We start from the raw sequence: 25,175 nt of genomic DNA on the forward strand, positions 1-25,175 counted from the left end.
CGCATGGAGGACCAGGAGGAAGCACCTGGTTCCTGGCTTCGGATCAGCGCAGCGTGGCGGCCGTAGCAGCCATTTGGGGGGTGAACCAACGGAAGGAAGACCTTTCTCTCTGTCTCTCTCTCTCACTGTCTAACTCTGCCTGTCCAAAAAAAAAAAAAAAAAAAAAGTCCATGGAAAGTGAGGTTAGGATGTGTTCGCTTTGGTGCATAATGTTTGGAAATCCTTCTGCAGTTTATCGGTAATGTGAATTCCCATGAACTTTTTCAAGTCGCCCCGTGTTAGATTCCGTACCTGCAGTAGGGAGCTTGGTTTCCTGTGCTCCCAAGCTGTTGGATTCAACAGAGGCTGCACACCGTGGCCTGCTGGCAGAAGCCCTCAGCCCAAAGCTGTGTGCATACTCACATGTGTTACACAGTTTCACTTTCCTTTTGTTTTTGGCTTCTGCATATTCTTCTCTCTTATCAGTTTTTTTGTAGCCACTTTGGCAATGGAATTTTTTGGGGAAAAGATAAAAGATATATTTTATTCAGTGTTTAGGGGTTTTTGCACTGGAAGTTTGTCCAGGGGGCTTTGGCCATATTGTTAAAAATGAACCAATTTCTTTGCTTGGAGAGAGGGAGAAAGTTTGCATGATACAGTATGAAGAGTTCTGAGGCTAGACCATTTGACCTGGGTTCAATCCCCATGGAATTCCACTATAAGGTTGGAGCCACCATTGTCACCCACTTATAGGTGACAATGGCTGCCTGAGGCCACAGAGGAGATCCAGAGGAGAGACACACACAGGGGCCTGTGGTTCTTGGCTGCCTCACACCAGTCCCCCTTCCCAGCAGAGCAGGCTGGCAAAGCTGACACGTCCAGGACTTGTGTGTAAATGCAAACACACTGGAATATCTGCTCCATGAAGGAGAGCAAAGCCCAGCCATGACACAGGACAGCACACTGGGTGATTGTGGGGGCACTGCCTGGCCTGCACCTGGCTGCCTGCTCCATCTCTTCCGCTGGTCTTCCTGTGTCCTGGCGTGCTTACGTTACAGTGCCAGTCACGCTTGTACGTGGGATTGCAGTCCACCCGGCCTCCCTCACTTGAACACAGCCCCCTCTGCAAAGGCTCAGGGGTACAGAATGACCCAGGAGACAGCGGTGGGGCCTGAGGAGGGACACGGGAAGATGGCAGGAGAGTGAGGAGGAAGTGCTGGAACCGTGAGAGCCCGTGTTCAGTGCCCCACAGCAGGAGTGGGCGTGCAGAGAGGAGGGTACAGCTGGCAACACCCTGGTCAGGCGGCCGCGGGCGGGGCCCAGCTGCAAGCTTGCGGCTTCACTTCCCCACCTGGCAGATACTCTACTTGATGAATAAATGAATTTCTTTTGCTCCATCCTATGACAGACCCTGGCCCTGGAACTCGATTTCCCTTTAGAAATAGTGAGAGGAAGGAGAAAGAGGGTTGGGGGGGAGGAAGGAGAAAAAGGAAGACTGAGTGAAGAACCAAGCCACACTGTGCCTAAGCTGCCACAGCAGAGGAAGGGGTGACAGGGACATTGGCAAGAACTTGGGGGCCGTTTTGCCTGTCTGGCCCCATAGAAAGAGGTCATTCAAAACCCATGGCTAGGGGCTGGTGCTGTGGCACAACAGATAAAGCCACCGCCTGCAGTGCCAGCATCCTATATGGGTGCAGGTTCAAGTCCTGGCTGCTCCACTTCTGATCCAGCTCTCTGCTATGGCCTGGGAAAGCAGTAGAAGGTGGCCCAAGTCCTTGGGCCCCTGCACCCACATGGGAGACCTGGAGGAGGCTCCTGGCTGCTCGCTTCAGATTGGCTCAGCTTCGGCTGTTGTGGCCACCTGGGCAATGAACCAGTGGATGGAAGACTTCTCTCTCTCTGCCTCTCTCTAACTCTGCCTTTCAAATAAACAGATATATCTTGGGGAAAAATAACAAAAATCAAAACAAAAAACCCATGTCCAAGGAAGCAGCTCCTCAGATCCGGGGCCTGTGTGGGGCCAGAGAGTTCGGCGGCGCCTGTACCCCATGTTCACTGGCTGCTCTCAGTGCCTGTCCTGTGTGAAGCGCTTGGTGTCCACCTGCGCCCAGGGCCGCAACTTCGCTGTAAGTGACCAGGTTCCTGGGAGCTTTAGACGCTCGCCACCTCCCTGCATGCAGGTCACAGGACAGCCGGCCAGTGACCAGGACACAGCCCCATGCATCTTTGTTCAGCCCCAGCTCCGCTCTGGCTCCCAAAGCTTCATTCAGAGTACAGTCAGTGTGGGGTCACGGTGACTCAGGCCGAGCCTCAGATAAGCAGGCCCGGTTCCTGACATCCCATCCTGTCCTCGGCCCGAGAGGGAACGGATGTGGGCCGGGACAATAGTGCCACGTCACTGCTGGTAAGAGGCCCGTCGCAGCTTCTGGCCTTGCTGTCACACTGACGTCCCTCCTGGCCCCACTGAAAACAGCTGGGCTTCTGATGTGTTTCCTTCCTTCCTGGGGCTTCCTCCAGGATACCTGAGAACACACTGCTCCCTGGAATTTGCTTCCCAAATGCCCAGGACTTCCCCTGTGGGCCAAAGGAAGGGAGGATCCTGGCTTGTGTGACCGCCCACCCAACAGAACCAGGAAATGGTCAAGTGGCCTCTCTCTCCTGGTGTGATGCAATGAAGAAGGTGGCCAGACCCTGGCCATTGAGTCAGTGGGTCCGGAGGCCGAACACTGTCCAGGAAGATAACTTGGGCAATAGAATCAAATGTAAGGAATTATACACAGTCTGGTCTAACCTGGCAATCAGAGCCCTAAAGACTTAAAGAGTCCGCCATGATCTGTATGTAAATATATAAGGACATTCTGCACAGTGTTTTATTCGTTTCCTTATGTGTTTATTTTAAAGACTTATTCATTTGGAAGGGAGAGTGGCAGAGAGAGAGAGAGAGATTGAGAGAGATTGAGATTTACTGTTTGCTGTGTCACTCACCAAATGTTCACAATAGCCAGGGCTACACCAGGCTGACCCTAGGAGCTTGGAACGCCATCCTTGTCTCCTCCACAGGTAGCAGGGACCCAATTATATGGGTCATCTTCAGCTGCCTCCCAAGGCACATTGAGCAGGAGGTTGAATTGAAAGCCAAGTGAGAAGGACTGGAACTGGCACTCCAACATGGAATGCAGGCGTCCAGAGCGGCAGCTTCACCTGCTGTACCGCGATGCCGGCGCACCCTTCATCATGTGTTAGTGCCAGTAGCAGGAGCGCCCATCTGTAGGGCACTGAGGAAGTCAACCATGGCTGATCTCTACCAAAGCAATCTACGTTGCTTTAAGCCGTGTGTGCTGAGAGAAAGGTTGACACGTGACTACAGCGAGACACAGGTGTGTGCATGTGTGCTATGTGCTTCCGGAAACCAGATTTGTGGAAACGTGAGAAATGCTGACTGGCTGCTCCTGAATGTGGGACTGGGGTGTGGGGGGGTCGATCTTTTCCTCTTGACTACGCTCTTCTGTACTTAACATGCTTTACACTTTATGCATTTATTTATTGAAGAGGCAGGATGGGGATGAGTTCACCATTTGCTGGGCCATTCCTCAGATGCCTGCGTTGACCTGTGCTGGGCCAGGCTGAAGCTGGGAGCTGGGGACTCGATCCAGGTCTCCCACATGAGTGACAGGGACCCAACACTTGAGCCACCATCACTGCCCCCCCAGCACACACACCAGGTGTGCCTTAGCAAGAAGCTGGATTCAGGAGCAAGCCAAGGACTTGAGCACATGCGCTCCAATAACGGGATCTGGGCATACCAAGCAGTGTCTTCACCACTGGGCCAAACTCTCTCCCCTGTTGTCTTTTAAAACAATGAGCACACACCGCTGTTAAAGTACAATGGTAATGATGAAAGGAAAGGAAGGCTTAGGCTTAGGAAGGTTCACAAAGGTAAGGCAGCTACACTACTCAGTGCTCCGTCTAGGAGTGCTAGGGCAGGAGCCATGGCCAAGTGGGGACCCAGGTGACCTCATGTGAGGGGACTGGTCCCTGGCCACTCACTGCTTACAGAAGCATGCTCTGGCCACCCACGGGGTGGACACAGGCAGGCACTGGCAGGAAATCACTGTGTACAAGGCAGACTCAGTGACAGAAAGAATAAAACAAGGTCAAGGCCAAAGTTCAACTCCAAAAACAGGGACCCATGTGTCTATTGTAACAATAGTTAACAGATACTGTATCCTTTTTTTTTTTTTTTTTTTTTTTTTTTGACAGGCAGAGTGGATAGTGAGAGAGACAGAGAGAAAGGTCTTCCTTTTGCCGTTGGTTCACCCTCCAATGGCCGCCACGGCTGGCACGGCTGGTACAGCTGGCCGGCGCACCGCGCTGATCCGAAGCCAGGAGCCAGGTGCTTCTCCTGGTCTCCCATCGGGTGCAGGGCCCAAGGACTTGGGCCATCCTCCACTGCCTTCCCGGGCCACAGCAGAGAGCTGGCCTGGGAGAGGGGCAACCGGGATAGAATCCGGCACACCGACTGGGACTAGAACCCCATGTGCCGGCACCGCTAGGTGGAGGATTAGCCTATTGAGCCGCGGCGCCGGCCAGATACTGTATCCTTAACTATATTCCAGCATAGTGTGCAAACTGCCTTACTGCATCTCATCAAGGCCACAACAACCCTATGAGGTAGCACTCTTATCCCAATTTACAGATGAGTAAACCGAGGCTCAGAAGGTTTAAAACTTTTGCCCAAATATACAGTGAAAAATTGCTTTAGCTGAAATTTACTTATTTTTATTTTAAAAACATTTACTTCTTTATTTGAAAGGCATAGTGACAGAAAGAGAGAGAGAACTCAATTGATCTTCCATCCATCGGTTCATTCCCCAAATGCCCCCCAAAAACAGAGACTGGGCCTGAGCAAAAGCCGGAGCCCGAAACTCCATTCAGGTCTCCATCACGTACGGCAGAAGCCCCGTGTCGCGGAGCTATCATCAGCTGCCTTCTGGGTAGATTAGCAGGAGGCTGGACAGGAAGTAGAGAGTTGACTTGACCCCAGGTCCTCTGATATGTGGGTGTCCCAAGTCGCAGCTTAGGTCACTGTGCCACACACCAGTCTCTTTTTATTTTTTATTAGGTAGATTATGGGGCCGGCGCCGTGGCACCCTAGGTTAATCCTCCGCCTGCAGCACCGGCATCCCATATGGGCTCCGGGTTCCAGTCCCAGCTGCTCCTCTTCCAATCCGGCTCTTTGCTGTGGCCTGGGAAGGCAGTAAGGAATGCCCAGGTGCTTGGGCCCCTGCACCCACATGGGAGACCAGGAGGAGGCACCTGGCTCCTAGCTTCAGATCAGCGTAGTTCCGGCCATTGTGGCCATTTGGGGAGTGAACCAACTGAGGGAAGACCTTTTTCTCTGTCTCTCTCTCACTGTAACTCTACCTGTCAAATAAATAAATAAAAATATTTTAAAAACATTTAATAAAGGGGTGTGCTGCGGCCAGCACCCTGGATTCTAGTCCCGGTTGGGGCGCCGGATTCTGTCCCGGTTGCTTCTCTTCCAGTCCAGCTCTCTGCTGTGGTCCAGGAGTGCAGTGGAGGACGGCCCAGGTGCTTGGGCTCCCGCACCCACATGGGAGACCAGGAGGAGGCACCTGACTCCTGGCTTCAGATCGGTGCAGTGCGCTGGCCGCAGCGTGCAGGCCGTAGCGGCCATTAAGGGGGGTGAACCAACAGAAAAGGAAGACCTTTCTCTCTGTCTCTCTCTCTCTCTCTCTAACTGCCTGTCAAAAAAATTATTTTAAAAAGGTAGCTTATTTGTTAAAATTCAAACTTACTTTTTATTTATTTGAAAGGCACAGAGATAAAGACAGAGAGATATAGCTCTTTTATCTGCTGGTTCCCTCCCCAAATGCCTAGAACAACCAGGACTGGGCCAGGCTATAGCAGGGACCCTACTACTGGAGCCATCATCTCCCAGGGTGTGCATTAGCAGGAAGCAGGAACTGGAAGTGAAACCAGGACTCAAACCCAGGCACTCCTACTTGGGCTGCACACATCCCAAGTGTGTCTTGACCACTTAGTCTGCCTCAGGGCTGGGGTTTCATCCAGCTGTGTTTGTTTCTGGTGGCAGCTCTGTGATTACCTGCTGAACGCTCTGTAAGTTGAACTGTAAGTTGCCCTCAGGAGCAACAACAGGACACGCTCACGTTTTTGCTATCACAGAGCAGCCAGGATGGGTAGGGGAAGACCATACTTGCCTATCCAGGACACCCAGACTGGATGCTTTGTAGACTGGATAGTGTCTTGGATAAGGCACCTATTACAGTTTAATTGGGCTGCAAAGATCATAAATGTGTTTGGATTTAAAGCTGGAGATAGGAGCAAGGTCTGAAGTTGTCAGTGAAGGTCTATTGGAGAAGTGAAGACTTAAGCCAGGTCTGGAAGGATGAATTGGATTGGGAGAGGAATGGGGAAAACATTGCAGAGAAGAGAACACACAACGCTGCTCTCTTGTGGGACACTGAAGCGTCTTGCCTGCCCAGAGTGAGAGAGTGATACACGTGCAGTAAGCTCTCTGGTGTGCATAGGGAGGGAAAACAGCATCAGGAGCAAGGCTTGAGGCCAGTGTTACAGTGTAGCAGGTAAAGCTGCCTCCTGCTACAACCGGGGTGGGGGGTGGGGTGGGGGGGTCGTGTGGTTGGTGTGGCAGCTACTCCACTTCAGATCCTATTGCCTGCTGGTGGTCTGGAAAAGTGACACAAGATGGCCCAAGTGTTTGGGCCCCTGCCACTTGGTTGGGAGACCTGGATGAAGCTCCTGGCTTCTGACTTTGGTCTGGCCCAGCCCTGGCCAGTGCAGCCATCTGGGGAGTGAACCACTAGATGGAAGATCTCTCTATTTTGGCTCCTTGCCCCCATCTCTCCCTCTCTCTCTCTGCAACTCTGACCTTCAAATAAATAAATAAATGTTACCTAAAAGAAGTAATGCGGGGCTGGTACTGTGGCGTAGTGGGTAAGGCCGCTGCCTACAGTGCCAGCATCCTGTATGGGCGCCCGTTTGACTCCTGGCTGCTCTACTTCCTATCCAGCTCTGCCATGGCCTGGGAAAGCAGTGGAAGATGGCCCAAGTCTTTGGGCCTCTGCACCTGCATGGGAGACCTGGAAGAAGCTCCTGGCTCCTGGCTTTGGGTCAGCCCAGCTCTGGCCGTTGTGGCTACTTGGGGAGTGAACCAGCAGATGGAAGACCTCTCTCTCTCTCTCTCTCTCTGCTTCTGTTAACAAATATTAAAAAAAAAAAAAAAAAAGTAATGCTAAAGGTGGCAGAGAAGTTGTGTTTTAACACAAAAGGGAATTGGAGGCCTTGGAATGGGGTTGGAGTGATGAAGAGACCATGTAAGAAGTGGTGCTTCCAAGAGATCCATCCAGCAGCCGTGTCAAGGTGACACAGAGTGAAAGAAGGAATGATATGTATGTGATCCTCGGGATGGGGTCGGCGGTCTTTCTGGGGGTCTATGATGGGATGAGAAAGGAGGGTTGGTGAGAGAGCTGCCATAAGGGGGAGGGGGGGAGGAGACAACAGGACTTGGAGTCTGAAAACAGACTGGCAAGGAGAAGTTGAGGACTGGAAGTTCCCAGGGCTTCAAATCCAGGTGTCCGAAGAAGAATGCCTTTGTCTTGGATATGGAGTTGGGAGAGGGTTCTGGAAGTGGAGTGGGAAGAAATGGTGAATTGGGTTTTCATTCCAAACCCTTCTTCCTAGAGGATAAAGACTGGGTGGGGACTTCTCTGTCTTCCTGATGATAATACGTGGGACTTGCTTTGTCTAAGCCGGCTCGTCTTTCAGTGGTGCATTATTAAGGTTTCATTGTGTTCTTGGTGCTGGGAACACAGCCGTGAGCAGAGCAGTCCACCCTGTCTTCATAGAAGACACACATTGAACAAGAAATTGTAAGAGTTCTTTCTATGCTGCTTGTGTCAAGGTTGCGTTTGTTCCCTCCAGAGCCACCTTTTCCTCTCCCCGAAAATCTGGAGCATGCACCAACTGACAGGGACATTTATCCTTATTATTATAATAATAAATACTACTTTATTATAGATTGTACCTTTTTTTTTTTTTTTTTTTTTTGACAGGCAGAGTGGACAGTGAGAGAGAGAGACAGAGAGAGAAAGGTCTTCCTTTGCCGTTGGTTCACCCTCCAATGGCCGCCGCTGCAGCCGGCGCACTGCGCTGATCCGATGGCAGGAGCCAGGAGCCAGGTGCTTTTCCTGGTCTCCCATGGGGTGCAGGGCCCAAGCACCTGGGCCATCCTCCACTGCACTCCCTGGCCATAGCAGAGAGCTGGCCTGGAAGAGGGGCAACCGGGACAGAATCCGGCGCCCCGACCAGGACTAGAACCCGGTGTGCCGGCGCCGCAAGGTGGAGGATTAGCCTATTGAGCCACGGCGCCGGCTCAGATTGTACCTTTTAATAATAAGAAGAAACCCCACATCTTCATGATCTGTTCCTCTGCTTTAGAAGTAGTTACTGCGTGGCACTGTGGCTGTGCATTCCCGGACCCGTGCTCGCCTCCCAGCAGAGGCTGCCGGAAAACAGGGAGGGATGCTACGGTGTGATAAAGGCATCAAAAGGTTCAGTACTAGGTGTTGTGGGAGCTCCTAGGAGGCATATTGCGGCCAGGCAGGGAGGTTTCGTTGATGAGAATAAGGAAGTATTAGCTACTCAGGTGGGGCTGAGAGTTGGGATATGCGTCCCATGTGGAAGGAATTAATAGTTCAAGGCCTGCACACTGGAGAGGTTTAGGCTTGAGGGGAGCAGTGGTAGTGGTGTCAGCGAATGATTTACAGTCTAGAATTGTACACCTACCAAAACCATCATTTAAAATGTGAGGAAAGACTAAAAGACGTTTTCGGATATGCAAGGTCTGAAAAAACTAACCTCCTGTGTCTCTCTTTCCAGGAACCTTGCATCAAGACTTGCAGGACTTGCATCAAGAAAACCAAGGAGCACATGAAGAGCAGAGAACATGAAAGTAACTGCATGAGCTCAGGTAGGCAGGGGTGGGCTCAGAAAGAGTTGTCTTGGCATAGTCATCAGTTTAGACCTGAGTGTATGCTGAAGTTACTTAAAGGAATAACAGAATAGTATTCCAACACAGTGACTTCCTCCTAGCTTCCAATCCTAGGTCCCGTTTGAGCAACACTGTGACTGACTTCCACCAGAAGTAATAGTTTTCCTCTGTATTTCATATTTTTGTGTGCTTTTGAGAAGAGTTCTTCTGTTGTTGTTGTTTTTTTTTTTTTTTTTTTTTTGACAGGCAGAGTGGACAGTGAGAGAGAGAGACAGAGAGAAAGGTCTTCCTTTGCCGTTGGTTCACCCTCAATGGCCGCCATGGCTGGCACGCTGCGGCCAGCGCACCGCGCTGATGCGAAGGCAGGAGCCAGGTGCTTCTCCTGGTCTCCCATGGGGTGCAGGGCCCAAGCACTTGGGCCATCCTCCACTGCACTCCCTGGCCACAGCAGAGGGCTGGCCTGGAAGAGGGGCAACCGGGACAGAATCCGGCGCCCCGACCGGGACTAGAACCCGGAGTGCCGGCGCCGCTAGGCGGAGTATTAGCCTAGTGAGCCACGGCGCCGGCGAGTTCTTCTGTTTTTAAAAAGACCTGGAAGCCACTGTCATGGAGAACCTAGAATGTGTATCATTGCAGGTGTTCCTGCATTTCCATAGGGCTTACTTCCCAATAAACACATTGGGAATTGAAAACATCGGATAGACGATGCATGTGACCTCCCCACCTTACCCAGCATAGCACACACTGCAGAGCACCAGTTGTTCTCCTCATGATCGCAGGGACACTGGGAACCCCCGTGGGCTGCCGCCGCCCTACTTTACAAGGGAGGATCGTACTGCACAGTGCCAGCCCAAGGAAAGATCAGAACTGAAAGTGCTGCTCTCACCAAATGTGTATCGCTTTTGCACCAACGTAAAGCTGAAACATCAGGTTGAACCATTGAAGGTTGGGGGCCATGTGGAGTTTTTTTTTTTAAGTTTTATGTATTTGAAAGGCAGAGAGGTTTATTTTGGAGTTTATGCCCCAAAGAGCTGCAATGGCCAGAGCTGAGCTGATCCCAAGCCAGGATCCAGGAGCTTCTTCTGGGTCTCCCATGCTTGAGCAGGGGCCCAAGGACTCGGGCCATCTTCTACTGCCATCCCAGGCCATAGCAGAGAGCTGGAGTGGAAGTGGAGCAGGCAGGACTCAAACTGGTCTCCATATGGGATGCCGGCGCTGCAGGAGGTGGCTTTACCTGCTACGCCACAGCGCCAGCCTCCATCTGTAGTTCTCAAGCAGCCTTAGAGCAGGGCCCCCAGAAGATCTGGCGTCAAGAGGCTATAGGAGTTCTAAGGCCTACATAGGAAGTGCCTGGGGCAGTACGTGGGAGAGCGGCATAGAGAGGTGGTCAGGCCCAGCTATGAATTTCCCCAAGGCTTTCTGTTGGTCGGCAGCAAAGGCGGCTCTTGGAAGAACTTTCTCTGAACACCCCTGCTTACTGCTTAGGTTCTGAAGTTGCCTTCCTCAGGAACTTCCACACTGCCAGCAAATCAATTTAAAAACTGCAAACACAGAGGAGGTGTGTCGGGGTGGGTGGGCAGAGGGGGCCGCGGCATGGCCAAAGCTCCTCTGCTAAACTTTGCCGCAGCTGCACTCAGGTAGTCCTGTGTGTGTGCATGCGTGCGTGTGCATGTGTGCGTGCACGTGTGCGTGCACGTGCGTGTGTGCGTGTGTGCACGTGCGCATGTTGTACAGTGTCTGTGTGTGCGTGTATGTGCGTGTGCGTGTTGTACATGTGTGTGTACGTGTGTGTGCATGTGTGCGTGTTGTACATGTGTGTGCACGCACACGTGTGTGTGCATGTGTGTGGGTGTACATGTGCATGTGTGTATGTGTGCATGTGTGCGTGCATGTGCGTGTGCGCGCGTGTGCGTATGTGTACACGTGCATGTGCGTGTATGTGTGTGCACGCGTGTGTGCATGCGTGCGCGTGTGAGTGTGGGTGCACGTGCGCTTCAGCAGCTCAGAATAGAAGGATGGGAATGTTGGATCACAGCTGAAGGCGGAGCAGGGGTCTGAGGCGGAGGAGAACCTTTCATCTGTGGCTTCAGCAGACCGAGGTCGTCTTCCCGAAATCTGCATCTTGAGTGCACGCACACCAAGCTGCCTGTTAGGATGCCTCCTGGTTTTGCTGGCCGTGAAAAAGGCTGTTTCCAGGTCCCCAGCAGCTGGGAGAAATCTGCCCCTCCCTGCCCTGCCTGTTCCTGCCCCTCCCTCCCCGAGCAAGTGACTTTTCAAAGGTGCTACTCCACAGTTGTTAGCTGGTGACCTGCAAAATTCCTTTTGCTTTGTTATGCTGTCAGTGGCCCATTAGTGGCAACCTCCTGTCCTCAGAAACTTTCTCTGGACTAGCTTGGAGAAGGAGCGAGCAGAAGCTTAAAACAGAGTGGAAGAAAGTGTTGCTATTTCAAAGAGTGGGGAGCATTCAAAGGCGGCCAGGCTCCGGGATGAATGGGAGGAAGCATTCCATCAGTCTCCATCTCCCGTACAGTACCAGGGCGCGTGTAATGGGGAGCCTTACTGAATGGTTCCAGACGCGGGTGATAATGTTTGAATGAAGGATTAGCACAACCATGGACCTGGGTCTTCCGGAAGAGCTCTACCTCCAGAAGACAGGATTCCAAGTTTTGTTTTAGATGGACAAGTAGACGCATGAACATTGATGAGCCCCTTAGCACAGTCACAAATCAGCACAGGCACAAATCATTTGTAAAAATTAACAATGACTGGGGTAAGCCATTGCCTGGGACACAAGCATCCCATATCCGAGTGCCAGTTCTGGTCCCAGCTGCCCTGCTTCTAACCCAGCACTCTGCCAGTGTGCCTCAGGAAGCAGTGGAAGATGGTCCAAGTGTTTGGGCCCCCGCTACCAATGTGGGAGACTCAGACGGAGTTCCAGGCTCCTGGCTTCAGCCTGGCCCAGCCTTGGCTGTTGTGGGCACTGGGGAGTGAATCAGTAGATGGAAGATCTCTCTCATTCTGCCTTTCAAGTAAATAAAATGAATCTATTTTTAAAAATTAATAATTGCCACTAGCACATGTGCCAGGCACAGGGCTAAGGATTTCTCCGTACTCGCTTGTTTAATTCTCATATCCACTCTCTGTAAGGTAAATAGCAGTGTTCCCGCTTTGTAGAGAAAGAAATTGAGACTTAGGGAAGGTGGGGGAGCTGGAAACCCCTCGTAGGGGTCTCTGTCTTAGCTCCTGCTCTTAACAATTATGCTTAACATTATGCTGTTTATAAGGTGCAAAGATCTAAGAAAACATAAAGAAGAGGAAGCAGAATGGCCAAACAATTCCTTCCTGGAGCGTGACATTTCGCCCGGGTCACCTATGTTTTGAATTTCCAGGTCCTAATTGGGGGGACAGTCCTGGAGGTGGTGTCACAGGCAGACCCCTGCCCCTAGCCTTTTGGGTTTCTGGAATGAGGTTCTGACCACAGAGCACTACCGTTTGTCTTCAGGACTGGGGCTGTCAGATGCCATTTCTTAGCTTCCCAAAGCGCAACACAGAGACACAGAGGGAAGTCAGAGCCTGTGAACACTGCCACGCCCACCCCACCCCCACCATCAGCACCCGTGTCACCCCCCTCCCAGCAGCTGCGTCATCTCTTACTCTCAGAACCATCCTTCACCTAGTGTAACCCACATGGTTCATGGGACATCCGATCACTGGAGGGAGAGCGCCGACCAAGTAGGAGACAGCCACTGGAATGGCAGGCTCCCACTGTGGGAGGTCATGGGACCAGTGACATCACCAAGATGGTACGGCCAGGTGTCCACCCTGGGTAGAGTTCCCTGGGCCCAGCAGGAGTTCTTATCTTCCACTTTTAATATTTTTATCATACACAGAAGCACTTTTATCTTTTTGCTTTTTTAAAGTTTGTATTCTTTTATTTGAAAGGCAGAGTTACAGATAGGGAGAGACAGAAAGAGAGCTTCCATCTGCTAGCTCACTCCCCAAATGGCCCCAACCCCCAGGGCTGACCCAGGCAGAAGCCTGGAACCAGGAGCTTCTTCCAGGTCTCCCATGTGGGTATGGGGCCCAAGCACTTGGGCCATCATCCGCCGCTTTTCCCAGGGAGTGCGATCGGAAGTGGAGCAGAGGGGACACAAGCTGTTGTCCACATGGGATGCAGGTGTCACAGACAGTGGCTTAACCCACCACGCCACACACTCCAGGCTCCCATCTTAAAAAAAAATTAGTACCTGATTGTTGTCAACAATTTAAAACACAGGGAGATTAGTAGAGATAAAGTGAAAGTGTCATGTACACAGCACACACCCCTCTGCCCTTGATCAGCCCCAGGCCCCTGCCCAGGCGTCGCTGCTACCTCCACTGTGTGGAGTCTGTCTGTCCCGAAGGTTCTGAAGGGGTGTGTGTGTGTGTGCGTGCACGTTCACGTGTGCCACTGTGCGTGGCATTTAGGGGAACATCAGGAGAAGGTCTTCATTGTATCTGGCGCATCACGGGCACACAGGCGTGCCTCTGGCCTGGCCACACAGCTCTTCTTCACAGCAACAGAGAATCCCACCATCCGCCTTTCCCTCTACTCTCTGCCCTGGCAGACCAGGCCGGCTCTGGGTCCTGCCTGCCTCAGGCAACTGCACAAACAGGAAGCTGGTCAGAAGGTGCCAGGGGCAGGATGGACCCCACACAGGCGCTGCATTCAATCCTGGCCATTCCTGGGGTACACGGGCAGCTCCTGCTCTTCCTCGCCTGGCCAAATGGCTCCTCCGCTTCCTAGGACAAAACCTCGTGAATGATGGGAATCATCTCTGAAGACCACCGGGAGGCTTAGTGTGGCGAAACAGAAAAGGCTTTTTTTTCTCCGGGTTACGGTCCATCATTCCGGACCACCGCTCCGAGCATCCAGGCCAGCCCCCTGCCTCCGCGCAAGATGGTGAGCAGCTCACCCTGATCCCAAGCCATGCGCTTCTCTTGGTGACTACCCTCTGTGATGAACAACCCTATGAGGTGGAGTGAGCTCCCTGTCACTGGAAAAGGCACCCAGCTTAAAAGCTACAAACAAGACTACTTATTACCTGTAGGCTCTGACCAAATGTTGCTTACTCTTTGTGCCTCAGTTTACTCATCTGTAAAATGGGAACAGTAATACCTGTCATATGTAGTAGTTTTCCTTAAGTAAAATAGCTGTGCAGCCTACGTCGGGTATTATGGGCTAGCTGCTGGGTGCTCAGCAGGTGTGAATGATGATACTGGGAATCCACGTGGCTCTCACTGCCCTTGGAACCCAAACACTAGACATCACTTAGGCCCCTCTTTTTTTTTTAATCCTTTTTTTTTTAAAATAAAGATTTATTTACTTGGAAGGCAGAATTAGAGAAGCAGAGAGAGAGGTCTTCCACCCGCTGGTTCACTCCCCAAATAGCCTCAGTGGCCGGAGCTGGGCCGATCCGAAGCCAGGAGCTTGGAGCTTCTTCCAGGTCTCCCACACAGGTGCAGGGGCCCAAGCACTTGGGCCGTCTTCCGCTGCTTTCGCAGGCCATGGCAGAGAGCTGGATCGGAAGAGGAGCTGCCAATCCAGTCTGCGCCCATATGGGATGCCGGTTGACTGCAAGGCAGGCGGCAGCTTTATTTACCTGTTACTCCACAGCCCCGCCCCAGCCCCGGACTCTTAATCCCGACTGCCCCCAGGGCCTGGCCCCATTTCTAGGAATTCTTTGGCTTGGGTCCGAGGTGGGGCAAGGGTCAAGGTTTTCAAAAATTCTTCCTGGAATTAGGAATTTGCTCTCAGGCTGGGAGCTCCTGACAAGGCCGGAAGCTGTGATGAGAACCCACGGAGAGGAAGGGATGAGCCCAGGCCACGCGGCTGCACAGGCTTGGCCTGGGGGCAGCGCTGGCCCTGGGTCGCCCTTGTGCACGCTTTGGCACGGGCAGGGGCACTGGTCCCCAGGTCTAGGCTCCTTCCTGAAGGTGCGGCTCAGATCCCTAACCCTGCTCAGAGCTCTCACTGTGGAGAAGACGTTCCTTCTCTGCTGAGACCAAGCCTCCTGGAGGCAGGGGCCACGGCTCGCTCCTGCGGTCCGGAGGCCTGCAGTGGTGCCCAGCGCTTAGCAAAAAATGCTCACTAAATGACTGCAAGAACGAAATCCCTGGAGGGCAGTCGAGGCCCCCCCCCCCCCCAGGCCCTAAACCATGTGATTCTCATTACTCCCACACAGCTCGGGAAGGCTCTCTCCTCTTCGGCGTTTTATAAACCTCATGTGCGTTCGTCGACATTTTCAGCATAAATCCACCAGCGTCTGAGGCTGGAACATTCGAGGCGGGTGGGGGAAGGGGACCGGAGCAGCCGGGCGGCGCTGCCCGGAGCTGGGGAGGCGGGCGGGAGCCCCCTCCGCCCCCGGCCCGCCCCCTCGGCGGGAGCCGGCCCCGGGCCGCGACGTCCTGCGGAGGGGTGCGCCGCCGGCCGCCCCCGCATTCCGCGCGCGCTCCCGGGGGTGGCGCCTGCGGGAGGCTGCAGGTTCCTTGGAGCCGCGGGAGAGGTGTGGGGGCGGGGGCCTCGTGTGTGTTTCTTTAAGAGCCGAGCGCTGCCCCCGCCTCGCAGGCGCCCGGAGCCTCACAAAAGAACAGGATGTTGTTGATTTGTCACCAAACCACAGAGAGGAAATGATTGTAAATTTCCTTTAAACATCCCCACCGCGCTCCGGCCGCCCCCGCTTCCGCCTCCGCCGCCCCCGCCCGGCCCCGGCACAGCGGGGCCTCGGCGCTCCCGCGGGCTGCCCGCTGCTCGGCTTCCCCGGGCGCCCGCGGGAGGAGCCCCCCGCGCCGCCGCCTCGCCCCGCTCGCTAGCTCTCTGGGGATGAGGTTTGCAGCAGCTGCAGCGGGGGCCGGTCCTCGGTCCGCGTAGGCGCGCGGGGTGCGCCTTTGCGGGCGCCTCCCCGCTGCAGCCTGGCCGGTTGCCTGCAGAGGCGGCAGTTAGCTCCAGGGGGACGCGGAGGCCTGGGACGGATACGGGAGTGGCAGAAAGCCACCAGCTCCTGGAACTCCTGGGAGGGCTCCCGCAGTACCCCATCCAGGTTTATTTCACCCCAGTGCTTATCAGTGATCGGTGAGCCATAGTGCCGCCGGAACATTCTAGAAACCCCAAGTCAGCGCTGGCAGTCCCCATTGAAGCAGGGGCAGTCCCCTGAAGCAGCAGTATGTCGGGGCACGTTGCTTCCCGGGCGAACATCCGCCTTCCTAGGAGCTGTTTGGGTCTTTGCACACTACTCGCGCCCAGCCTGGCCCCGTTTGCATTGTAGGACTCCTGGAAGCCTGGGTGGAGTCTATGCTTGCTCCCAGCTCATGGCCCGGGGCGGTCTGGACAATGCCTGGCTCCGCTGTCAGCTGCGCGCTGGACTCTGGAGTATGAAGAGCATCCGCTATTGTGTTGGGCAGTGCTGAGCCGAATCCTCTCATTCACTCAAATGATCTGGTCCTGGATTCCTGAGGCTGCAGAGCCCAGTCTGGAGCAGAAGCTCTAGGGGCAGTGCTAAGAGCTGGTGAGGTGGACGGGTGGGGGACCCCCCCGCCCCCCGCCGCCGCCGCCGTTTGCCTTTGAATGTTAGCAGTGTTGTGTACTAGGGCTGATGATGCCTGCCTGCTGTGTGGCTGTGTGCCCTGCCCTGGGCCAGATGCTGCGCCGTGTTTCTCATTAGATCCCAAGAGATGAGAAGTTGGTACCCCCAGAGGCTGGGTACCGGGGACTGGTGGGGCTGGGCTGCCGTGGCTGCCTGAGTGCAGGTCCTCCAGGTAGCCAGAAGCGGGACTGCAGCTGCTTGCCCTCAGTCAGTGCCGACAGGCAGGAAGGTCCTAGATGCCGGTGGCCTTTGGCGCCTTCTGCTGCAGCTGTCCGCAGTTCTTCAGCTCCGAGCACATGTGCTGGGGGGGTTTCCAGCGCCGGCTTCAGTGTCTCTCCACCTGTCCTTTTGCTTTTATAGAATGCCAGGAGCTGGGGCACCCAGGTCCCCCACGCTTGGGAGGGACAGCCATCTGCTAGTTTCCATCCCTTGGCTGAGGAGCGTGGGCTGCGCCCTTGGCCTGCAGGCTGAGCAGGCTGGCTGAAGGCAGAGCAAAGCCAGCCGGGGTCAGAGACCCGAGCCAGCGCCACGGGGTTCTGGGGACTCTGGAACCAGAGAGCAGGTCATCTGATGTCGCCTGGTCTCCGTTTCCTGGCTGGGGAGGAACTTTGGCCTGTGTGGTCTCCGATGGCCTTTACAGCTATTCTAGGAAAAACAGCATCTGTTTGTTCATTCAGTTAATATTTATTAAGCATCCCTCCCCTGCTGGGCACCACTGTCATAGGTGGTGGAGGTTCAGCAGTCAAAACAGGAGCTGTGCCTTCTTGGAGTTTCATTGTTAGGGGAGTGAGACCCACTAGGTGCATCCGTGCTTCCTCCATCTATGTAAATGGGTGTGTGTGTATGAAAGGTGTCGGGTCCCGCTCCGTGCTGGGCAGGACATGGTGAAGAGAGCAAGGGGAGAGGCGGTGTGCGGTGTGGGGAGGAGGACTGCCCTTCTGTCCCGTGGGGTGGTGCGGGAGGCCCGCGGGGCAGGCAGCAGGGGAGACTTTCTGGAAGAAGCCGGCCACAGGCATTGTGAACCGCACCGGGAGTGTGTTGCGAGCGTCCGTGTGTCGGGCACCGAGCACAGCTCCTTATGTGTGATCCCGTTATCTGGAGGATGAGGCTCAGAGAGGTGAAGTGATTTGCCCGAGGTGCACAGCTCGTCGGTGCAGGAGGTGATGTTCAAGTGCTGGCCTTGGTCACATTGCTGCTCCCCACTGGGGACTTTCCTATCCCACCTGAGCAGGAGCTGGTGTTGAGCTTGTGACCCGCTGCCTTTGATTTCTTGGGGATTAAGCGTCTGCATTGGTCGGAGTGACTTCTGGCGCCTGAGTTGCATGGCTAGCCAGAGCTTTTTTGAGTGGAGGAAGTCGCATGTCTGATGCTGGAGACCCCCAGGTTGGGTTTCCCGCAGCGAGGGGACAGACGCCTTCAGGAGAGTGGGCTAGCCAACCCTCCCCAACCTGTGCAGTTTCCCACCCTAGGCCCAGCACAGCATGTTGTGGTATCCGCGATAATTAAAACGCTTGAATTAGTGGCGGGGGACTCAGAGGGCGAACAGGAGGCAGAGGACAAAACGCCAGTCATCTCTTTTATTTGCAGGCAGGTATCCAAATTGCCACTCGCTTGCTTTCTCTTCCTGACACTGTCACCTACTCTGCTTAATTAGATCCTTCCTTCCCACTGCCGTTCAGCCCGCTGCTGCTCGGTGGTGTTTGGGGAGCCACACACTGAACGCGTTCCCACAGCCCGGGAAGATGTGAGTCAGACATGCAGCGGCAAAGGAGACGGAAGAGGGTACCCGTGCACTAGGCCAGCTGGCTGGCCTGCCCTCAGTGCCCCCACACAGTGCGAACCCAAGGGCAAGGGGAGGCGATGCTATGTGGTTTCCAGCCTTCCTCACCCAGTCGACCACTGAGTGCCCGCTCGGTGTGGGCCTGGGACCCGAGAGTGATTCCCCAGATGGCAGGCCACCCCCAAATCCGTCCCCAAACCCAGTACGGCAGTGTTATACCAGTGAGAGTCTGCGTCTTGATTCTGGGGAGGTGAGGGTCGGCGGGGACTGGAGTGAATAGAACGCTGTGCGTTTTCTGTCTAGTGGAAGGGCAGTTAAGATGCCCGTGTCCCATATCTGAGTTCTTGGATTCGATTCCCAGCTCCCACTGCGGACTCCAGCTTCCTGCTTCTGTGCACCCTGGAGGCAGCGGCGGTGGCACAAGCAGTTGGAATCCTGCTACCCGCTTGGAAGACTGAGGTTGAATTCCTGGCTCCTGGCTTTGCCTGGCCTAATCCTAGCCGTTGTGTGCATTTATGGAGTGAACCAGCCCATGGGAACTCTCCCTCTGTGTCTGTCCTTCCCTCTCTGTCTCTCTGCCTCTGAAATAAATAAAATAATACAGCTGGTGAGAATTTTTGGCTGAACCTACTTGTTGTGGGCGTAATGTTTATCAGGTGCCTACTCTGTACCAGGAGTTCTTCTTCCACCCGAGGGGTTGAGCAGTAGCCAGACATCAGAGCAGTGGCCAGGGACCTGTGTGGTAGGAAATTCTGACTATGCACAAATTTCTGACAGTGCAGAAAAATGAAGCGGGAAGGACAATGAGGGAGCACTGAGGCTTTAATTTAAAACAAAAAAATATTCTTGTGAAAGGCAGAGTTAGAGAAAGAGATGGGGGATGGGGAGAAGCGATTGTCCATCCACTGATTCACTCCAAATGGCTGCAAAGGCTGGGGCTGGGCCAGTCCCAAGCCGGGAACTCCACAAGGTCTCCCACATGGATGGCAGGGGCCAAAGCACTTGGACCATTGTCAGCTATGTTCCCAGGCACATTAGCAAGGAGATGGATCAGAAACAGAGCATCCGGGACCCGAACCCACTTACATGTGATGCTGGCGTTTCAGGCAGCTGTTTAACCCTTGTCACAATGCCAGCTGGAGCTTAGAATTTTAAAGTGAATTAAGTAAAGACAGTGTCAGATGGTTGGGACTGACAGATCCTATTCTGACTCTGGGCTTTGGCACTGTTGAGCTGTGTCACCTTTTATTGTCTGTAATCCGAGCCTTACGTTTTTCATCTGTATAGTGGGGCTGATAACATGCACTCATAAAGGAATAAAATGAGGAAACCTTGGCCGGTGCCGCGGCTCACTAGGCTAATCCTCCGCCTTGCGGCGCTGGCACACCAGGTTCTAGTCCCAGTTGGGGCGCCGGATTCTGTCCCGGTTGCCCCCTTCCAGGCCAGCTCTCTGCTGTGGCCAGGGAGTGCAGTGGAGGATGGCCCAAGTGCTTGGGCCCTGCACCCTATGGGAGACCAGGAGAAGCACCTGGCTCCTGCCATCGGATCAGCGGGGTGCGCTGGCCGCGGCGGCCATTGGAGGGTGAACCAACAGCCAAAGGAAGACCTTTCTCTCTGTCTCTCTCTCACTGTCCACTCTGCCTGTCAAAAAAAAAAAAAATAAAATAATGAGGAAACCTTTATAATGTACATTGCTAACCGGGGCTCCGCGAATGTTAGCTGGTATTAGGTTAAGTGCTTATAGGTGATGGGGCTGGGACCGATGGCATTTGGGAAGAGGGTTATTGTCCCTGTGGCCTTTCTTTTTTCCCAGTAATCCTCATTTGACCAGAGCACTCCGGGAAGGTGGCAGGAGTGCAGGTGCACTTTTGCAGGCAGAATTCAGACAGGAGAGGATTTAGATACTGGTCTGGAGACTCTTCTGTGTCACGCGTTCTGATTTTTTACATTCTCGTCGGCCTGCTTTGTGTTCACCCAGACAGGCCGCAAGGAGCGTGGCGGGGAGGCTGGGGCTGCCCGCTCGACAAACGGGAAAACAGGCACAGGATGTGAGCGCCCAGCCAAGGTCACCTCCAGTCTCCAGAGGAGATCTCCGTGGGCCTCGCGATGAGTCATGCCGGCCCGCTGCTCCGGGGTGAAATCTCAAAGGAAGACAGGCTAGGATTTATTGCAGGCAGCGCGGCAAGTTTCCTGTTCTTGAGAAATCTCAGTAACTCCTCCACCTGAAGGACCTCGCTCTTCTGAGGGCGGGCGAACTCCTGAATAGGCCCCCAACCCCCAGCACATGCAGGGCCTGGGCTGCGGTGAGGGAGGGGGCGGGGCGGAGAGCCTCTGGCGTGTACAGGGGAGAAGCTGCAGTGGGCGGGAGCTCAGGCTTGCAGCAGGCGAGCCTGGGGCTGGTGGCTCTGTGCCTTACTGGCTTGGGGGAGCCCCCTGGCCCTCTCGGAGCCTGGTTCCTCATTTGTCCAGTGGGATAAGAAAGTGTGCGATGGGCGGTGGGTGGAGTGACGGAGGAGGATGTGTGCTGCGCGTTTAGCACAGTGCGTGACACACAGCCCTTTATGGCACTGTGCAGTAGGGGAGACAAGAGCCCCCGCCTGCCCCGTCCCCGGTTACCCAGCCTGCTCCCCAACTCTGGGCTGTTCTGATGAGATCAGACGAGATGTGATCTTGGCCGTGTCGGAGTTTATGCCGGGGCCAGCATCTTCCGGTCCTCTCTCTCCCCTGCTGGTATCATGGTTCAGTGGGCACGCTGGCCTCCCTCAGCTCCTCCGCTTCCCCCCACCCCCGCATCTTAACCTTTGCCTCCCTGGCCAAGACCCATTGTGCCTGCTGTCTCTGTTGACTCCATCTAATGAAAATAATTGAGCCTGTCTCCACCGATAACTGTCCAGGAACAAACGCGGCCCCGCCTGGTCGTCCACCTTGCACTGAGCGCGCAGCGCCTGCTGCAGTTTGGTTGTTGAGTGCAGGCAGTGAGCGCCCACAGGGCACCTGCACCGCCCAGGGAGTGAAGGAGCTTGCCAGGGTGGCCGGAAGCCTACTGGACAGCCTCGTGGCTGGCTCTAGGGTGGCTGAGAGTGGCTAAGGACCTGGTGACTGAGGCAATATGTTAATTTTTTTTCTTTTGATTCTAAATCTGTCTGTCTTCCTGCAGCCTGACTTCCTGGCCGCTCCCTGCCCGGGTTGTGTGTGGAAGATTTCATTAAGGAAACAGATAACGAGCGAGGCTGAGCAGCTGCATGAAGCTGGGGTGGGGAAGCTGCAGAGGCTCTGTGATTTTTCTCAGTTCTCTGTAAATTGTCCAAGAGCAGACTTCGCTGGCAAGAACAGCACTGCCCGGCTGATCATGGCCGTGACTCATGGTGTGCTAGTGCCACGCCCCGGCTTAGGTGTCCGTATTTTGTTCAGGTCCTGCAGTGATCTTCCGATCTCTGAAGTGACCCTGCCTTGTGCCTGGGGGGCCTTTATCCCTGTAAATATGCACGCGGTGTGAACAGTCTCGCCTATGTGTTTTTCATCAATTCTTGCAATGACTAAGAAGGAAGGAATTGCTGTCTCTTCTCTGATGATGAAACCAAGGCTATGAGAGTTTACGTGCTCACAGCTGGCAGAGCTGGGATTCGAACCCAGCCCTGAGTCCATCCTAGGTCTGCCAGCTGTGCAGTTGATATGCTCTTGTGCCCGAGTTTTCACTCAACCTTGAATTATAGCTATCTCCCCCTGTTCCTCTATAGCCTTCCCAATTATTATTTTAAACGGGAGCACATAGGATTCTCGAAGCCATCATGTGTGTGATCATTCTCACTATACTGTTTTCAGGTTTTTTTTTTCTTTTTAAGCTTTACTTTTTTATCTGAAAGAGAGAGAGAGACAGAGACCGAGACAGAGACCCTCCATCCTTTGCTTCACTCCCCAGATGGCTGCAACAGACAGGGCTGGGCCAGGGTAAAGTCGGGAGCCAGGAACAGCCTGGCTCCCCTGCAGAGGTAACAGACTTTCAGCTGTGTGACTTGCTATTGGCTGTCTCCCAGGCACATTAGCAGGAAGCTGGGCTGGGAGCAGAGCAGGCAGGACTTGAATCAGGCATCCTTATACAGGTTGAAGCTGTTGCAAGTGGCCCCATATCCCGCAGTGTCACAGTGCCTGCCCCGTTTTTCCACTGCTATGGACCATGCTGTAGAAACCCTTGTGTTTAAAGTCTTCTTCTCCCTGCGCAGCCCCCAAGTTGGGTGATTTAACCCAAATTTCTGATTCCCTTCCAGGGAGACGCTGAGCCTGAGGAGAGAACCAGAGCTGCCCAGTGGTTCAGAGCCCGGCCTTGGCAGTCAGACGGCACGTAGTGTGGGCAGCAGTTCCCTGATGCCTCACAGTGTGTCCTTGAGCAAATTACTTCACTTCCTCTTAGCTCAGTTTCCTCTTCTGTAACTGGGGATAATAACGTCTGTCTCACAGGATGCGTTGTGAGGACCAACGAGGTGATTCACGTGCAGCTCTTGGGATCGCTATGTTAAGCACGTATTAGACGACAGAACTGCTGGACCCGACCCAGGGAGGTGTTTTATTCGACCTGCGTAGTGCTGCATTTTAAAAATTAAATTGCCAGCATTTGGGACCATTGTTTAGGCACAGTGGATTAAGCTGCCATCTGCAAAGCCGGCATCCCCTATGAGCACTGGTTCAAGTCCCTGATGCTCCACTTAGGATCCAGCTCCCGGCTAAAGAGCCTGGGAAAGCGGCCAAAGATGGCTCAAGTGCTTGAGCCCCTGCAGCCCACAAGGGAGACCAGGATACAGTTCCTGATTCCTGGCTTCAGCCTGGCCCAACCCTGGCCAGTGGATAGAAGATCAATCCCCTCCCTCCCATTCTGCCTGTAAATATACATATCTGTAGGGCTGGAGTTGTGGTGTAATGGATTAAGCCACCACCTGCAATGCTGACATCCCCTATAGGTGCTGGTTCGAGTCCTAGCTGCTCCCCTTCCCATTCAGTTTCCGCTCATGTGACTGAGGAAGGAGCAGAAGATAGTCCAAGTGCTTGGGCTCCTGCCACCCACGTGGGAGACCCAGGTGAAGCAGGACTGGCCCCAGTCCTGGCAGTCGTAACCATTTGGGGAGTGAACCAGCAGATGGAAGATCTCTCTGTGTCTCTCTCTTTCTGTCTGTAACTCTGCCTTTGAAGTAAAAAAAAAAAATAAGGCCGGCGCCGTGGCTCACTAGGCTAATCCTCCGCCTTGCGGCGCCGGCACACCGGGTTCTAGTCCCGGTCGGGGCGCCGGATTCTGTCCCGGTTGCCCCTCTTCCAGTCCAGCTCTCTGCTGTGGCCCGGGAGCGCAGTGGAGGATGGCCCAAGTGCTTGGGCCCTGCACCCCATGGGAGACCAGGAGAAGCACCTGGCTCCTGCCATCGGATCAGCGCGGTGCGCCGGCCGCAGCGCGCCAGCCGTGGCGGCCATTGGAGGGTGAACCAACGGCAAAGGAAGACCTTTCTCTCTGTCTCTCTCTCTCACTGTCCACTCTGCCTGTCAAAAAAATAATAAATTATTTACTTATTTTTAAAATACTTATTATTTGAAAATCAGACTTAGAAGGAGAGACAAAAAAGGAGAGATTTTCCATCTGCTGGTTCACTCCTCAAATGGCCACAACGACTGGGGCAGGGCTAGGCCGAAGCTAGGAGCTTCTTCTAGGTCTCCCACATGGGTGGCAGGTGCCCAGGGACTTGGGCCATCTTCTGCTGCTTTCTCAGGTGCATTAGCAAGGAGCTGGATTGGAACTGGAGCAGACAGGGCTCAAAACAGTGCCCATATGGGATTCTGGCACTGCAGGTGGCAGCTTAACCTGCTTGTGCCACAGTGCCGGCACCAATAAATCTTTATGCACACCTCTGGACTCCCTTGAAGCATGGGAATGCCAGGCAACCTTGATGCTCTGTCTCTACGAGGTTGCACAGCCTGAAGCTGAGTGGCAGCTGCCCCCGTCTAGATGTGGTACAAGCCCCCCACTCTTCAGACTTTGGCTGAGTTACCCAAGAGCATTAATGGGGGCCCAGGAGAGAAGCGAGGCTTGGGGACCATTGTGGGAAGAGCTCGTTGGAGCCAGGCTCCATCCTGAGCCTGCAGGGAACTCTGGAGTTGGCCTGAAGCCAGCTCATTGGCTACAGCTGGCTGGGCCGGCAGTGGTGGTGAAGGGACGCCGCAGAGGAAGGCTGCAGGTGTGGGTTGTCGGAAGCAGAGGGCACTGAGGCCCAGAGGAGCTCAGGGCTGGCGGAGGGGTCTGCAGGAGGCACCTGTGGTGTCTGCTGTGTTCCTTCACTTGTCTCTGTATTAGGCGTGTAAGCTTGCCACCTCTGTGCTGTGTGCATCATCCCAGATGTGGGCGTTGCTGGCGGGGTCAGAGTGGCCACAGCTCTACTTGGGTGAGGGTGGCAGCTAAGGGACTCCCCTCTTGAGATAGACAAAATTGAGGTCCCCCATATAGTTGGCGGGGGCCCAGCACTGGAGCCCTCATCTGTTCCAGCTCTGTCACAGGATGCATTAGTAGGAAGCTGGACCAGAAGTGGAGGTGCTAAGACCCCAGGACAGGATGCAGTGTTCAGAGTGGTGGCTTAACCCGCTGCACCACACCGTCTGCCCCACCCCTCCCCCACCCCGTTTGTTTTTTAAAGATTTATTTTACTTATTTGAAAGACAGAATTACAGCCAGATGTAGAGACAGAGAGAGCCGGCGCCGCGGCTCAACAGG

The 25,175-nt window shown here is 54.3% G+C and overlaps 1 long non-coding RNA gene across 1 annotated transcript in view; it reads left to right on the top strand.

Annotated features, from left to right (window-relative positions):
• The window catches only part of LOC138850172 (uncharacterized), a 52,557-nt gene that overhangs the window by 10,203 nt on the left and 17,179 nt on the right, over window positions 1-25,175 (top strand). The window contains exon 2 of the long non-coding RNA XR_011389781.1: window positions 8,920-9,010. This is a non-coding gene — a long non-coding RNA (uncharacterized lncRNA). The remainder of the gene's footprint in view (window positions 1-8,919; window positions 9,011-25,175) is intronic.

Source organism: Oryctolagus cuniculus, chromosome 6, assembly GCF_964237555.1.
Source record: "Oryctolagus cuniculus chromosome 6, mOryCun1.1, whole genome shotgun sequence".
In the NCBI taxonomy this organism is placed as follows: Eukaryota; Metazoa; Chordata; class Mammalia; order Lagomorpha; family Leporidae; genus Oryctolagus; species Oryctolagus cuniculus.